Below are 16,747 nucleotides of genomic sequence, written 5' to 3'. Positions count from 1 at the left end.
TCTATTTTTAGTAGAGACAGAGTCTCACTCTTGCTCAGACTGGTCTTGAACTCCTGAGCTCAAACAATCCACCTGCCCCGGCCCCCAGAGTGCCAGGATTACAGGTGTGAGCCACTGTGCCCAGCCCATCCTTTCACCTTGAGTCTGAATGAGTCCTTGTGGGTTAGATGTGTTTCCTGGAGACAGCAGATACTTGGGTTGTATTTTTTTATCCATTCAGCCAGCTTATGTCTCTTGAGTGAGGAATTCAAGCCGTTCACTTTTTTTTTTTTTTTTTTTTTTGAGACAGAGTCTCGCTCTTTTGCCCTGGCTAGAGTGCCATGGCATCAGCCTAGCTCACAGCAACCTCAAACTTCTGGGCTCAAGCAATCCTTCTGCCTCAGCCTCCCAAGTATCTGGGACTACAGGCATGTGCCACCATGCCCGGCTAATTTTTTCTGTATATTTTTCATTGTCCAGATAATTTCTTTCTATTTTTTAGTAGAGACGGGGGTCTCGCTCTTGCTCAGGCTGGTCTCGAACGCCTGACCTTGAGCCATCCTCCCGCCTCGGCCTCCCATTGTGCTAGGATTACAGGTGTGAGCCACCATGCCTGGCCTGTTTTACCTCTTGAGCCATTATTTTATATGGGCTCTGAGGTTTAGCTTTTGGGCGATTTTACACTGGTAGGCATCTATTGTGCTGATTGATGTATAATGCAGATCTGAGTACTTCCTGCAGGGTAGGGCTGGTCTCGACAAATTCCCTCAGTGTTTGCTTGTGTGAAAAAGTAGTTATTTCTCCCTCATATAAGAAACTTAGTTTTGCAGGATACAAAATTCTAGGCCGGCCATTATTCTGTTTAAGAAGACTGAAGATGAGGCCCCAGTGCCTTCTGGCTTATAAGGTCTGAGTTGAGAAGTCTACAGTGAGCCTTAACTTTGTAAGTTACCTGATGTTTTTGCCTTATGGCTCTTAGGAGTTCCTCTTTCGTGTTGACTTGGGCCAATCTGATGACTGTGTCATAGTGATTGCCTCTTTGTGAAGAACCTGCCAGGTATTTGTTGAGCTTCTTGTACCTGGATATCTTGATTTCTAGCAAGCCCTGGGATATTTTCCTTAATTATTTCCTGAAATAGGTTTTCTAACCCTTGTGTGTTTTCTTCTTCACCCTCAATGATGTCTATAATTCTCATGTTTGGCCTCTTTACAAAGTCCAGTATTTCTTTTTTTTTTTTTTTAACTTTAAACAAATTTTTATTACACAAAGGTTGTCACATAATTGGATATTTCTCTACTTTGTACACAATTATTCTTACTCTCCACAGAAAGGCTGCTGCTTAACTTCTCATCTAGTGATGGCAAGCACTAAAATCCTGATTTTAACAGAATAGGAGTAAAAATGCCTCAGTGATTTAAGTTGAAAGCAGTACATTGGTACATGGCTCTTGCACCCAGTATCAGGAATGTACAAATGTCTTTTTATTCAAAAATACAAAATAAATTATCTATAGGCATGGACAATGACAGCAGTAAACCATTATATATTGTCAACCAGTAACTGATGGTTATAGTGATATTCTTAAACATCAGCCAGCCTTTTCTTCATTTTCTCCAACTGACTTCTCCGAAGTTATTGGTGAGGAACACTGCCTTCAGCTTCCTGTCACAGTTCATTAATAATGGTAAAGCACTATTCTAGGAATTAGAACATGCCACCTCCCATACCACCTCCCATGCCACCCATTGCACCCATTCCAGGGTCCTTCTCTTCTTTAGGAATTTCTGTGACTACAACTTCTACTGTAGTTAACAGAGAGGCCACCCCAGCAGCATCCAATAAAGCAGTTCTTACAACCTTTGTTGGATCAATGATTCCTTTTTCTATCATGTTCACAAAATCTCCAATCAGAGCATCATAACCAACTTCTGAGGAACTTTGCATAATTTTCTCAACTATCAAAGATCCTTCAACACCTGCATTCTTAGCAATGGTCATTGCAGGAATTTTGAGTGTTCTTTTAATAATTTCTATACCAATTTTTTGATCTTCATTAGCTGGAGTTAATGAGTCCAAGGCTGGAATGCACCAAAGCAGGGCACAACCCCCTCCCAGAACAATGCCTTCTTCAACAGCAGCTCTTGTAGCATTAAGGGCATCTGTAACTCTGTCTTTCTTTTCATTTACTTCAACATCGCTTGTCCCACCAACCTTCAGAACAGCTACTCCATCTGAAAGTTTTGCCAGACGTTCATTCAGTTTTTCCTTTACATATTCACTAGTTGTAACATCTAATTGCTCAATGATTTCTTGAATACGTTTTTCAATTTGAGCCTTGTCACCTTTTCCTTTCAAGAGCATGGCATCATCTTTGGTCACAATGACCTCTCCAACTTTTCCTAAGTCATGAGGCTGAACATCTTCAAGATTTAGGGTCAACCCCTCTTCTCCAAACACTGCACCACAAGTAGCAACAGCCATGTCTTTAAGCTGGTTCTTTCTATTATCACCAAAACCTGGAGCTTTGACTGCTACGACTTGAAGACCAACTTTTAACCTATTCAAAACGAGTGTACTTAGAGCTTCTCCATCAACATCTTCAGCAATTATGACCAAGGGCTTACGGTGAGCGTTAGCAATTTCAAGAGCAGGTACAATTGACTGGACACTAGAGATTTTCTTTTCACTCAATAGAACATAGGCATCCTGGAATTCACATTTCTGACCTTTTGACGTGTTAATAAAGTAAGGAGAAATATAGCCTCGATCAAATTTCATGCCTTCAATAATTTCTAATTCATCATTCAGTGTTTTTCCATCCTTTACTGTGATGACGCCCTTTCTTCCAACCTTTTTCATTGCATCAGAAATGATGTTGCCAATTTCTTTGTCTCCATTTGCAGAAATTGTAGCAACCTGAGCTATTTCTTCAGGGGTTGTCACAGGTTTAGACTGCTTCTTTAGTTCAGCAGTTATGGCATCAACAGCTAACATCACACTTCTCCTGATTTCCACTGGATTAGCACCTTTGCTAATCTCAAAGCCTTCTTTGGCAATAGACCGTGCCAGTACAGTAGCAGTGGTGGTACCATCCCCAGCCTCTTCATTTGTGTTATTGGCAACATCTTGAACAAGTTTAGCTCCAATATTTTTATATTTATCCTTTAAGTCAATTGACTTTGCAACAGTCACACCATCTTTTGTTACTTTGAGACTTCCCCAACTCTGTTCAATGATCACTGTTCTTCCCTTTGGCCCCATTGTAACAGCTACAGCATCGGCTAAAAGGTCTACACCTTGAAGCATTAAGGCTCGGGCATCTGCACCAAATTTTACATCTTTGGCATAAGCCCGAGTGAGATGAGGAGCCAGTGCCCTGGACACCGGTCTTATTTGGCGAAGGACTGTGGGTAATCGAAGGATTTCTGCAGGGCGGCGACAGGGCGTGCGTGTGGCGCGGCAGGTAGGCGGCGGCGAGTGAGGGCTCCAATATTTCTTGTAGGCTTTGTTCCTTCCTCTTAATTCTGTGTTCTTTATCTTTGATTGACATGTTTAATTCAAAAATGTTGTCCTCAAATTCTGAAGCTCTGAAATTCATTCTTCTGCCTGGTGTAGTCTATTCTTAAGACTTTCCACTGTGTTTTGTATTTCTTTGAATGAAGTTTTCATTTCTGGAAGTTCTGTTTGATTTTTTTAATAATTTGATTTTAGTGAATTTTTCATTCATTTCCTAAGTTTTTTTGTGGTTTCTTTGTGTGGGTTTTCCCTTTTCTCTTATGTTTCATTGAGCTTCCTTATAATCCATCTTTGGAATTCTTTATCTGTCATTTCAGTATTTTTGTTTTGGTTGTTGGTATCCATTCCTAGAGAGCTGGTGTTCCCTTTTGGGGGTGACCTTTTGCTCTGATTCTTCCATATTCTGGAGTTCTATCATTGATTTTTTCTCATCTGGAGCAGCTGTTGCTTCTTATTTTTGGATTTTCCTTTGTTTAGATAGGACTTTTTCCCCTCACCTCACTCTCGTATGGATGTGTTTGTAGCATATGTTGCATAAGAACCTGTGGCCTTGCTTGTGGGTGCCTTGAAGGTGATCTAGGTTCTGGATGGATGCGTTGGTTATAGATATCCTGGGTGTGGTGGTTTTCTCAGTTGCTAGTTTTCGTAGGCTGAAGAAGTGGTAAGCTATGTGAGTGGGCAGATTCCCTGTCTCTCTTTGATGAAGGAGGTGGAGGTCTTTGAAATCCTTTCTCTTTTCCCAGCCCTGTGGTTTCTTAACAGTGTGGATTATAATGGCATGTACAGTTTAATTTCTGAGACAGTGGGTGGTGCTTGTGCGTGAGATTCAACCACGCCCTGTATGATTGAGTCAGTAAGTGCTGTAAAGGGCATGCAAATTGACCTCCCTGTCAGTAAGGTGGTGCTTGCCAGAAAGGAAAAGCTGCAGTGTTGCTTTTGGCAACTGGCTCTAGTCCCTCAGGAGAATCACTGGAATGCCCCAGGTGGTGGGTGGGGCCTTAGAACTTCAGGTGTGTCCTTATTCTCTGCCATAGCAGAGGCAGATGGGAGAGTATGGCTAGGCAGGGGTAGGTTGGGTGAGCTTGTCCTCAGGCTCCACAAAAGCTGGCCAAGTATCTGTTTCAGCAGGAGTCAAAGATCTGCTCCCAGCTTCTAAGGAAAGCCGCTAGGGAGGGACTGAAGTGGCCCTTCCCATCCAGCAAGTCTGCTTGTGGATGTGGGCTGTCTGAGATTCACAATTTAACAGTCTGGAGCAGGCCTCATTCCTCTCTGCCCTCCTCTGCTCCGCAGTTGTCCCCACCACTGCTGGCAGGTAGGAGTTCAAGCCAGCTGAGCTCCCCCATGACTGTGATGTGGGCTGGGCAGTTCCCTGCCCAGGATCCTGGCCTGAGCTGAGAGTGCTGCCCTCCTGCGGTGGGAGGGGTGCCTGTGAGCACACTGCACCTAGGACCCACGCTGCACTCTCCCCCCTGATCTGCCCACGTGGGCTCTTTCGCCTCTTGAGACTAATTCACAAATCTCCCCTCCGTGCCCTCAAGCAACGCGATTCAGACTTGGGGGTATGGGATCTGGCCTGCCTACCTGTCCCCATAGATCAGTCCTTGACCATGTTAGGGAGAAGTGCACGGGTCCTGAGTTACCCAAAGTTCGATGTCCCTCTGCTTTGGGGCGTGCCATGCTCTGAAGTTGGTGGAGTCTTTGAAATCTTATTATCCTCACCACTGAAGCATTGACAATAATAGTCCACTCTGTGTGGTGTCTGAGGTTCTCGAAATGCTCTGCTTTTGAGTGTCCCTTGGATATTTGTGTCCCTTGGATTTCTCATAATGTGGTGATGACCAGCCTATCAGTCTTTTCTTTCATTTTCCCTAGCAGTTCTTAATTTTTAAGTTTTCTCTGACATAAATTTATGCTTTAACGAAAGTGAATTATTTTTAGTTTCCTAACATACTTTTTTCCCCCGTTTTTCTGTTTCGTCTATCTTTCCCTATATCTCTTCTTTCCTCCCATCTTTCTTGTTTATGTTTCCCTTGCCAAACTATGAGCTTCTTAAAGTCTGGAATATAATCAGTGCTTAATAAATATGAGTATGTGAATAATAAGTCCTGAATTTTCTGGATGTTATTCAGTCAAATATATGTTTTATGGCTGTTTTACCCATTCATGGAAATAAATTTTTATTAATAATAAAGGCAAAATTCAAGATGGTGGTTACCTTAGGGGAAAGTGGAAGGTCATTAGGAAGTAGCATTCAGAAGGCTTAAAATATATTGAAATAGTGTATTTTTTTAGTTGGGTGGTGGGTATATTAGTTTCAATAGACATTGAAAACCTTTTGTATGAGTTTGCTTTTATGTTCGGTTTGAATTCAAAGAAAGAGCACGATAGTTTCTGTAACTACTTATTACAGTATAGGGGTATTATTATAGTATTATACAATTATTATTGCTACATATGAGCCATTATAGTAGTATTATTACCGATCATTATTATTGTATATTCACTGTTCATCAGGCATCAGAGTTACATACAAATCTGACCTAAAGATGATCTTAGGAACATTATCTGGTCTGTAACCTGGGGACCGCCTGTATACAATACTGTGGCATTAAGTACATTCATATTGCTGAGCCACCATTACTATCATCCATCTCCAAGAATTGGGGGTGCTATTCTGTTTTCTATCCATGAATTTAACTACTCTAGTACCTCATATAAGTGGAATCAGATAATATTTGTCCTTTTGTGTCTGGCATATTTCACTTAAAATAATGTCTTTAAGGTTCATCCACATTGTAGCACATGTCAGAATTTCCTACCTTTTTAAGGCTTAATTCTTTTCTATTGTATGTACATACCACATTTTGTTTAAACATTCAGCTGTCGATGGACATTCACGTTGTTTCTCCCTTTTGGCTGTTGTGAATAACGTTGCTGTGAACATTGGTATACAAATATGTTTGAGTCCTTGCTTTCAATTCTTTGGATATATACCCAGAAGTGGAATTGCTGGATCATGTGGTAATTCTCATTTTAATTTTTTGAGGGCTGTCATACTTAGTCAGAATTTTTATGCAGTTTTCATTAACAGCCAGTTTTGTGAGGTTCCAGTGGAAGAACTTGGAAGAAGTAGCCTGTGTCTACAACCTGTAGAGAGAACAAGCTGGAAGCCAATCATGCAAGAGACTATACAGCAGAGACTCTTCCTTAATTAGTCCTTTTTCCAGGGAGCCAGGGAGAGTTCAGTTCTGATAGTCAGTATCTTTTGCTGGTATTTTACTTGTCACCAGAGGTATATTACAATATCACTAATACGGTTGGTTAGCAAATGGAGTCCTTTCTTTTCTTTTTTCCTCCTCCCTTTAAATTCTCTGTTACACCTTATGTCCTCTGTATTTATTTTAGTTTTTATTAGGTGCCCAAATGTTCTAACATTTTTTTTATTGTAAAACCAGAACTTTTGCTAGTATATGCACAGTGATTTAATATATGCATATACTAAAGAAGCCTCATTTAATTCCTTTGGAAAGCGTTTATTACCATTAGTTAGACTAGATATAGTTATAGGTGATGGAGCTACAAAAACAAATAAGACAACATTCATATATTGAGACAGTATATAAGGATGTAGTGTGTTAATCATTATGATTTATATGTATCTCAGGAACTTTGAGATAGATAACACAAAGTCCTAAGAAAACACAGGTAAGTAATTTTTTCAGAGGTTGGAGACTAGGGATGGTTTGGGAAGGCTTTACTTAATGAGGTGTCTTGACAAGCAGAGAAGACGATAAACATAGGACATAACTTGAGTAAAGGTGGAAATAGTTTGAAGATACATTAGAGGTGAACAAATACTGTCTGTGCTGTGCACTTGGGATAAAAAGATGAATAAGACATGATTCCTATGTTTCAGGAGATGAGAATCTAGTAGAGGAGATAGAAGATAGGTTTGTAAACAACATTATAGTGTGATAAGTGCCCCAATATCATTGGAGAATAACAGGGAGGAGAACCAAGAAATAACACCCAAAGTATAATTTAGTTAAATAACTGTGGTTTCACTGGAAATCCCAACACAAATGATTTAATGTAGGATTTATATTAGTTGGCCCTCCATATGCTTGGGTTCTGCATCCCAGATTCAACGAACTGTAGATTGAGAATATTTGGAAAAAATAAAAAATAACAAACAATAAAAAAATATAAATAAAAACCCAATACGGTATAACAACTATTGACATAGCATTTACTTTGTATTGGTATTATAAGTAATCTAGAGGTAATTTAAAGTATGCAGGAGGACGTGTATAGGTTATATGCAAGTACTAACTAAACCATTTTATGTAAGTGACTTGAGCATCCTCGGATTTTGTTATCTGAGGGGGAGTACTGAAACCAGTCCCCCACAGATATTGAGTGATGACTATATATTCCTTGTGTGACTTTTTATAAAGGGAGGTGAGTTTAACGCGATGCTGTCCTATAGAAATAGAATGTGAGGGCCGGGCGTGGTGGCTCACGCCTGTAATCCTAGCACTCTGGGAGGCCGAGGTGGGCGGATCCTTTGAGCTCAGGAGTTTGAGACCAGCCTGAGCAAGAGCGAGACCCCATCTCTACTAAAAATAGAAAGAAATTATATGGACAGCTAAAAATATATATAGAAAAAATTAGCCGGGCATAGTGGCGCATGCCTGTAGTCCCAGCTACTCGGGAGGCTGAGACAGGAGGATCGCTTGAGCTCAGGAGTTTGAGGTTGCTGTGAGCTAGGCTGACGCCACGGCACTCACTCTAGCCTGGGCAACAGAGTGAGACTCTGTCTCAAAAAAAAAAAAAAAAAAAAAAAAAGAAATAGAATGTGAGCCACATATGTAGTTTATATTTTCTAGTAGCCATGTTATAAAAAAGTAAGAACAGAATAATTAACTTTAATAATATATTTTATTTAATCTAGTATATCTAAAGTATTATTTTAGCATATAATCAACATAAAAATTATTAATGAAATATTTTCTTTGAGAAAGAAATCTAGTGTATTTTATACTCACTGCACGTCTCAGTTCTTATTAGATATATTTCAGATGCTCAATAGGTACGTGTGGCTAGTGGCTACCATATTAGATAACACAGGTTTAAAGAGTCTATTCAAAGCAATTAGAATTTCTGGAATAATTTTTTTAAAAATCTTGAAAGTACTTTTCCTTTTATAATTATAGGAGGATCTTATTCATGATAAAGTACTTAACTGTCTGCTTCTATCTCTGATATAGACTGAAATCCTTGGTATTGGTAGGATTTGTCAGGAACTTTGAGAGTGATGCAATAACAAAAGTTATCTTACACTCTTTGGAAATTTATTATTTCCTAATGAAATAATGAATTTAGCCACTTTGAAATTTCATTAATCAAAGCTATATAGAAATGCTGTGGTCTACGATGTGTAAGGCTGTTGACTCTTCTAAAAGATCTGCTTATAGCACTTACAAACCATGTGATTGTTAACTGGCTGTAACAGTTGGTTTTAATGAGGCAGCAATGTATTTTGGGGAAGCCAATGCATTATTTATAATGAAACAACTTCAAATTAAAATAATTGATCTCTCATTGTTTATTCTCTTCTCTCCCATCCCCTTTGGGGGCCCTCATGTCTGTCTTTTTCTCTTTCCATGGTTTCTGTTTCCTTTTTCTGAGAACAATAAATCTTAGCCCTGCAGGTGGAATCCTAACCATTTTAAGCAGGATTGTTTTTTTTTTCAGGAGGAGATAAGTAGCTGGATTAGAACACCACAGATTCACGTTATTTTCATACAGATGTTATAAATGAAAAAGAGAGCTAGAGAAATATATAGTACATTCTGAATATTCCCACATTTTTATGTACTGGGTTTTTAGTGTTTTAAACAATTTACTATGTTTTGGCAAGATCAAATCTTTTTTTTTTTTTTTTTGAGACAGAGTCTCGCTCTGTTGCCCAGGCTAGAGTGAGTGCCGTGGTGTCAGCCTGGCTCACAGCAACCTCAAACTCCTGGGCTCAAGCAATCCTACTGCCTCAGCCTCCCGAGTAGCTGGGACTACAGGCATGTGCCACCATGCCCGGCTAATTTTGCTATATATATTTTAGCTGTCCATATGATTTTTTTCTATTTTTTTTTTTTTTTTGAGACAGAGTCTCACTCTGTTGCCCAGGCTAGAGTGAGTGCCGTGGCGTCAGCCTAGCTCACAGCAACCTCAAACTCCTGAGCTCAAGCAATCCTCCTGTCTCAGCCTCCCGAGTAGCTGGGACTACAGGCATGCACCACCATGCCCGGCTAATTTTTTCTATATATATTTTTAGCTGTCCATATAATTTCTTTCTATTTTTAGTAGAGATGGGGTCTCGCTCTTGCTCAGGCTGGTCTCGAACTCCTGAGCTCAAAGGATCCGCCCACCTCGGCCTCCCAGAGTGCTAGGATTACAGGCGTGAGCCACCGCGCCCGGCCCTCTTTCTATTTTTAGTAGAGACGGGAGTCTCGCTCTTGCTCAGGCTGGTCTCGAACTCCTGAGTTCAAACAATCCTCTCACCTTGGCCTCTCAGAGTGCTAGGATTGCAGGCGTGAGCCACCACGCCTGGCCAAGATCAAATCTTTACAACAGTACATAGGGGAGTGATATTAAATCTATTGGAACTATATATGTTATACATACTGTACATATTTAATATATATATATACATATATGGAATTTACTAAATGAAACATAAATGTGAGTAAATAAATTACTCCTTTGCGGATATATCATATATTAGTACATAATGATTATTTATAAAAACAGACAAGTTATAATGGAAACCTTTATATGTAACAAACAGATAAAGGGGAAAATGAGAAGGGCACTTACTGAGCATCTGCTATGAGCTTGCTGCTGAATTTATGTCATTTAATTTTAACAACCTCATAAGGAAGGTATTATTTTTCTCTGTAGATAATGCTTAGAGAGGTGAAATAATTTGCTCTGGATTATGAAGTTTGTAAATTCAGTCTGACTTCAAAGCCTGTCCTCTTTTTGCTCTGCTGCACTCAAAATTGCTTTCATCTATCTATTCATCCATCCATCATAACTCTTATTTAACATAGAGAATTACAAAGAAGAAAACAAAAAAACCCTCTTAATCCCACCAAAGATTAGGCTAATTTAAGAGAAACAAAATTAAAAGCAGTGAAAGTGAAATAGAAAAATTACTAGTGTTCCCCAAGGTTGTGAGATGTAATATATTTTATACGAAATATTTTATTTGAAATCAAGCTTTTGGTCTTCAATAAGTTAGTTTAGAAACCTGCAGGTTGAAAAAGTTGGAAGAATTTCTTTTCTGAAGTATTTCTTAAGAGGCTTTATTATGCTAAAATATAGTGTAAATTTCTAAGAGATGGATATTATATACAGAATTTTCTAGCTTATTTGCCATGAAACCTATTTTTCCAGGCATTTCTCAGATGATTAAAATTCTTTGAGAAATGCTGGAGCTATTCACAAAAAAGGAAGAAAAATAAAAAAGCAAATGGAAAATGTTTATGAAGTGAAATATCTGCAGAACTCACATAGACTATTTCTTGGTCCCACCAGCCAAATGAAAATCCTTCATAATAAATAGAGTATCCTAAATAAATGGGGCATCCTAGAGTACTCAGAGGGATATTGCTTTAGTAGTAGGGGGAAAATAGCCCTGGTATTAAAGGCTTCTCTGGTAATGCCTAACAAAATCTAAAAAGAAGCTTGAGAAAGATCAGTTACTTCCAAGTATCTGAGAACAAAGCTCAAGAATATTTAAAGGAATACAGAAATATTTAACACACAAGGAAAAAAGTCACAGTATTTGGACCCAGTGAAAAATTACCAAATATTCAAGAAGCGGGAAAATATGACTCATAATCATGAGAAAAATCACTGATGGAAACAGATATACAAATGACATAGGTGATATAATTAGAGAAGGTCATTAAAAGTTGTAACTATATCTCATGTGTTTAAGACAGTAGAAGAAAGCATGAGTATGCTGAAGATGTGGAGTATATGAGATAGTCCTAAATCAGACATCTTCAGATGAATAGCATAATGTCTTAGATCAGGGCTCCCCATCCTTTTTTGGCACCAAGGACCAGTTTCATGGAAGACAGTTTTTCCATGCATGGGGGTGGAGGGTGGGGATGATGGTTTCGGGATGATTCAAGCGCAGTACATTTATTGTATAGTCAAACCTCTCTGCTAATGATAATCTGTATTTGCAGCCACTCCCCAGCTCTATCATCACCTCCTCAGCTTCCACCTCAGATTATCAGGTGTTAGATTCTCATAAGGAGTGCACAACCTAGATCCCTCCCATACACAGTTTATGGTAGGGTTCCTGCTCCTATGAGAATCTAATGCTGCCACTGATCTGACAGGAGGCAGAGCTCTGGTGGTGATGTAAGCGATGGGGAGTAGCTGTAAATACAAATGAGGCTTCCCTCACTGGCCTGCCCACCTCCTGCTGTGTGGCCTGGTTCTTAACAGGCTGGTACTGGGCTGGGATGTGGGGGGGGGCAGTTGGAGACTGCAGTCTTAGACGGACAATACAATGAGTGAGATTAACAGCAGATTAGACATTGCAGAGGAAAAGATTAGCGAACCTGAAAACATAGGAATTATGCAAAACAAAATAAACTGGAAAAAAATCGAAAGAAGAGCATTGATGTGTGGGACTACTTCAGGATGCCTAGAAAACATATAATTGGAATCCCCAAAAGGCAGGGATGGGTGGGGAGAGAAGACAAAAGTATTTGAAGAAATAATGGCCCAGATTTTCCAAATTTGAGGAAGACTGTAAACCAACATATCAAAGAAGTCATTGAACCTCAGACACAGGACATGAAGAAAACGACAAAGCACATAATTAAATTCCTTAAAATTAGTGAAAAGAGGAATATTTAAGAGCTGCCAGAGGAAAAAAATATATATACAAACTATCAAAGACTGACAGAAGACTTCTAATCATAAACAGTGCAAGCCAGAAGACAGTAAAGCAACATCTTTAAATTTATTTTTAAATTATACAGTATAGTTCCATATGGTCTATCCTGGAGAATGTTGTATTCCCTCCCTTCTATAGGAAACATTAAAAAAATTAACTTTTATTTTTCCTTTGTTAAAAAATGGAAGGAAATGTGTATTTTCATATTTTTATGAACTTTAAATGGTAGCAGATTATGCAGACTTCTGTACCATTTTTTTCATTCAAGAATATATTCTGGAAGTCTCATCATTGTTGCGTATACATAGGATGAGCTCATACATATATGTGTAGATGTATCTATACATATCTGTCTTGTATTTATACCTCTATTTGTAGATATTAGCTCATTTCTTTTATAACTGCATAGTACTCCTAGAATTTTTTTTTTTTTTTAAGAGACAGGTTCTTGCTATGTTGCCTAAAGCTGGTGTACAGTGGCTATTTGCAGGTGTGATAACAACTCAGTACAACCTTGAACTTCTGGGCTCAAGTGATCCTCTCGCCTCAAACTTCCAGGTAGCTGGTACTATAGGTGTGTGTCACTGTGCCTGGCTGGAGTATTTTTTTTTTTTTAATGCAAATCCCAGGCACAGTATTTCACTTGAAACTAATGCTATTGCTGTGTAGCAAATAGCCCCATAGTTAAGTGGTTGAAAAAACAATTACTCTCATTCAGACATTTGGTAAGAGTTGTCTGATCTAGTCTGTTAGGTAACTCTGTTTCGAGTTGCAGATCTGATTGGACTTAGTTCCTGAGCACTTTGGGTTCAAATATGTTCCATGTGTATTTATTCTGAGATCCTCTGGTGGGATCACAGATAAATCAAAGGGAAGATCTTATGATGACACAAAATTAAGACTGCAATCAGACACTCATGATACCTCTAAAGGCCTAGGTTCAAAATTGTCATAATACCACTTCTGATCATATTCCATGTTGACAGGATAAAGTCATGTCTAAGCCCAGCGTCACTGGAAAATACATTTTAATGGGAGAAACTGTGGAGTTGTATGGTATGGATGCATGGAAAGTTGAAGACTTGAGTTCAATACCACAGTCCATTTTGTCCTTGCTCCATAAAATTAGAAATATTTTTTAAAGTTGGCTTTATAGTGAACTTAACACTGTCAGCCATCTTTCTCATAAAGTATTTTATAGTATATTCATAGAGTATAATATAGGAAGTCACAATGGAAGCCCCCTAGCCCAATTTCCTCTGAAAGCAGACATATATTTTATAATACCTCTGACCGATGATCAGCTGGCTACTTTAAGAAATCCTCATTAATTTATTCATTCATCCATGGGTTTATTCATTCATTTATTTAATATAGGAAAAGGAATATAATGTGGTCTGTGTTTTCCCGGGATGTTCAAGTTGTGAGAAGAGAAACACACACATGCACACACACGTGTGTGTATTGGATAAGTGGTGTAGTAAATGGTTAAAGTTTAATACTGCCTCCTAAAGTGGTAGTGTTATGAGGGGATTTGTAAGGAATTGACATCTTAACAATATTTTGTCTTCCTGTCTGTGAACATGGATTATATCTCTCCATTTATTTATATCTTCTTTGATTTCTTTCAGTAGAGTTTTGTAGTTTTCCTCATGTAGATTTTGCACATACTTTGTTAGATTTATTCCCAAGTGTTTCATTTTTTATTAGTGCTAATGTAGATGGCATTGTGTTTTTGTTTTGAAATTCTACTAGTTTATTGCTGGTATATAGAAAAACAATTGATTTTTCTTAATTTTTTAAAATTGTGATAAGATACACATATGCCATTTTTAAGTGTACACATACAGTGATAATAAGTATACAGATATAGTGATATTGTTGTGCAACCATCACCATCATTCATCTCAAGAACTCTTTTTTGTCTTGTAAAACTGAAATTATGCATTTAACACAAATTCCCCATTCCTCTTCTCCCATCACCCGACAACCACCATTCTACTTTCTGTCTCTGATTTTTAGTACACTTGGTACCTCATATTAGTGGAATCATACTTTTTGTAACTGGCTATTTCACTTAGCATAATGTCCGTAAGGTTCATCCATGTCATAGCATATGTCAGAATTTGCTTCCTTTTTAAGAATGAGTAATATTCCATTGAATGTACATATCACATTTTGCTTATCTGTTCATCCATTGATGAATATTAGGTGGCACCTATGGGTTAGCTATCGGGAATATGCTTTTATGAACATGGGTGTACAAATAACTCTTTAAGACCCTACTTTTAATTCTTTTGGGTATATACTCAGAAGTGGAGTTACTGCATCATATGGTAATTATATTTTTAATTTTCTGAAGGAACTGCAATACTGTTTTCCACAGTGGCTGTACCATTTTATATTCCTACCAGCAGTGCACGAGGGTTCCAATTTCTCCACATCTTCACCAATACTTGTTATTTTTTTTTTTAATAGTAGCTGTCCTAATGAGTATGAGGTGGTATCTGATTGTGATTTTAATTTGCTTTCCCATAATTGTTAGTGATGTTTAGCATTATTTCATATGCTTATTGGCTATTTATTTATATACCTTTACTGGAGAAATGTTTTCTTAACTTCTTTCTTGAAATGCTCATTGTTAGTAGAAATGCAACTGATTTTTGTATGTTGATTTAATGTCTTGGAACTTTGCTGGATTTGTTTATTTGCTTTAACAGTTTTTTGTATGCGGACTATTTAGGGTTTTCTACATGTAAGATCAAATCATCTGTGTACAGAGATAATTTTATTTTCTTTGCAATTTGGATGCTTTTTATTTTCATGTCATCTTGCCTAATTCCTCTGGCTAGAACTTTCAGTATTATCTTGAATAAAAGTGATGAAAGTGGGCATCTTTGCCTTGTTTCTGATCATAGAGGAAATGCATTCAATCTTTGACCATTTAATATGATGTTTTCTATGGGTTTTTCATATTTGGTATTAATTATGTTGAGGTATTTTCCTTTTATTCCTAGTTTGCTGAATGTTTTTGTCGTGAAAGTGTGTTGAATTTGGTCAAATGCTTTTTCCATCAAAATGATGTCCCCCCCATATTGTTAGTGTGAGGTATTACATTGATTAATTTTGTATATCGAACCATGCTTGCATCCCAGGAATAAATTTCACTTGGTCATAGTATATAATGAGATGATAAATCAATAGCATGAGGAATATTGGAAAATTCACAGATATATGGAAATTGAGCACCACACTCCTGAATAACCAAGGAGTCAGTGTAAAAAGGGAAATAAAAAATATCTTCAGACAAATGAAAATGGAAACACAACACATTAAAACTTATAGATGGGGCTGGACGCAGTGGCTCACGCCTGTAATCCTAGCACTCTGGGAGGCCGAGGCGGGTGGATCGCTCAAGGTCAGGAGTTCGAGACCAGCCTGAGCAAGAGCGAGACCCTGTCTCTACTAAAAAAAATAGAAAGAAATTATCTGGCCAACTAAAATATATATAGAAAAAATTAGCCGGGCATGGTGGCGCATGCCTGTAGTCCCAGCTACTCGGGAGGCTGAGGCAGTAGGATCGCTTAAGCCCAGGAGTTTGAGGTTGCTGTGAGCTAGGCTGACGCCATGGCACTTACTCTAGCCCGGGCAACAAAGTGAGACTCTGTCTCAAAAAAAAAAAAAAAACAACTTATAGATGGGATACAACAAAAGCGATTTTAAAGAGAGAAGTTTGTAGAATTAAACACACTAAGAATACAGAAAGATCTGAAAGAAAGAATCTAATTTTACACTTCAAGGAACTCGAAAATGATGAACAAACTAAGCCCAAAGTTACTAGAATGAAGGAAATAGTTAAGATTAGACATAAATGAAATAGAGACTAGGAAAACAATAGATGAGTGAAACTATGAATTGGTTTTTTGAAAAGAAAGAAAATTGGCAAACTCTTAGCTAGACTAAAATAAATGAGAGAATACTCATAAAATTATAAATGAATGGGAACAATATAACTGACATCACAGATTTATAAAGGAGTATAAGAGACCTGTGGACAATTATATGCCAAATAAATTGGAAACATAGAAAAAATGGTACAATTCAAGAAATATGTAACCTACAGCACCAAATCATGAAGAAGTAGAAATCCATAGGTCAATAATAACAAGTAAAGAGATTGAATCAATAATCAAAAACTCAAAGAGGTGGGGGAAACTTTGGGAAGTCTGTGCTTCTGATGGTAGTGATATTTTCATGGGATCATACTT

General features: G+C 38.0%; 1 protein-coding gene and 1 pseudogene across 1 annotated transcript in view; one reads left to right on the top strand and one right to left on the bottom strand.

Annotated features, from left to right (window-relative positions):
* The window catches only part of FAF1 (Fas associated factor 1), a 440,606-nt gene that overhangs the window by 27,717 nt on the left and 396,142 nt on the right, over positions 1 to 16,747 (top strand). The gene's annotated exons all lie outside the window — the stretch shown is intronic.
* LOC138389516 (60 kDa heat shock protein, mitochondrial pseudogene) lies at positions 1,554 to 3,354 on the bottom strand (annotated as a pseudogene).

The sequence above is a fragment of the Eulemur rufifrons genome, chromosome 8, assembly GCF_041146395.1.
Source record: "Eulemur rufifrons isolate Redbay chromosome 8, OSU_ERuf_1, whole genome shotgun sequence".
NCBI lineage: Eukaryota > Metazoa > Chordata > Mammalia > Primates > Lemuridae > Eulemur > Eulemur rufifrons.
Note: the sequence above shows the minus strand (reverse complement) of the source record. Positions and strands in the feature narration are given on the sequence as shown.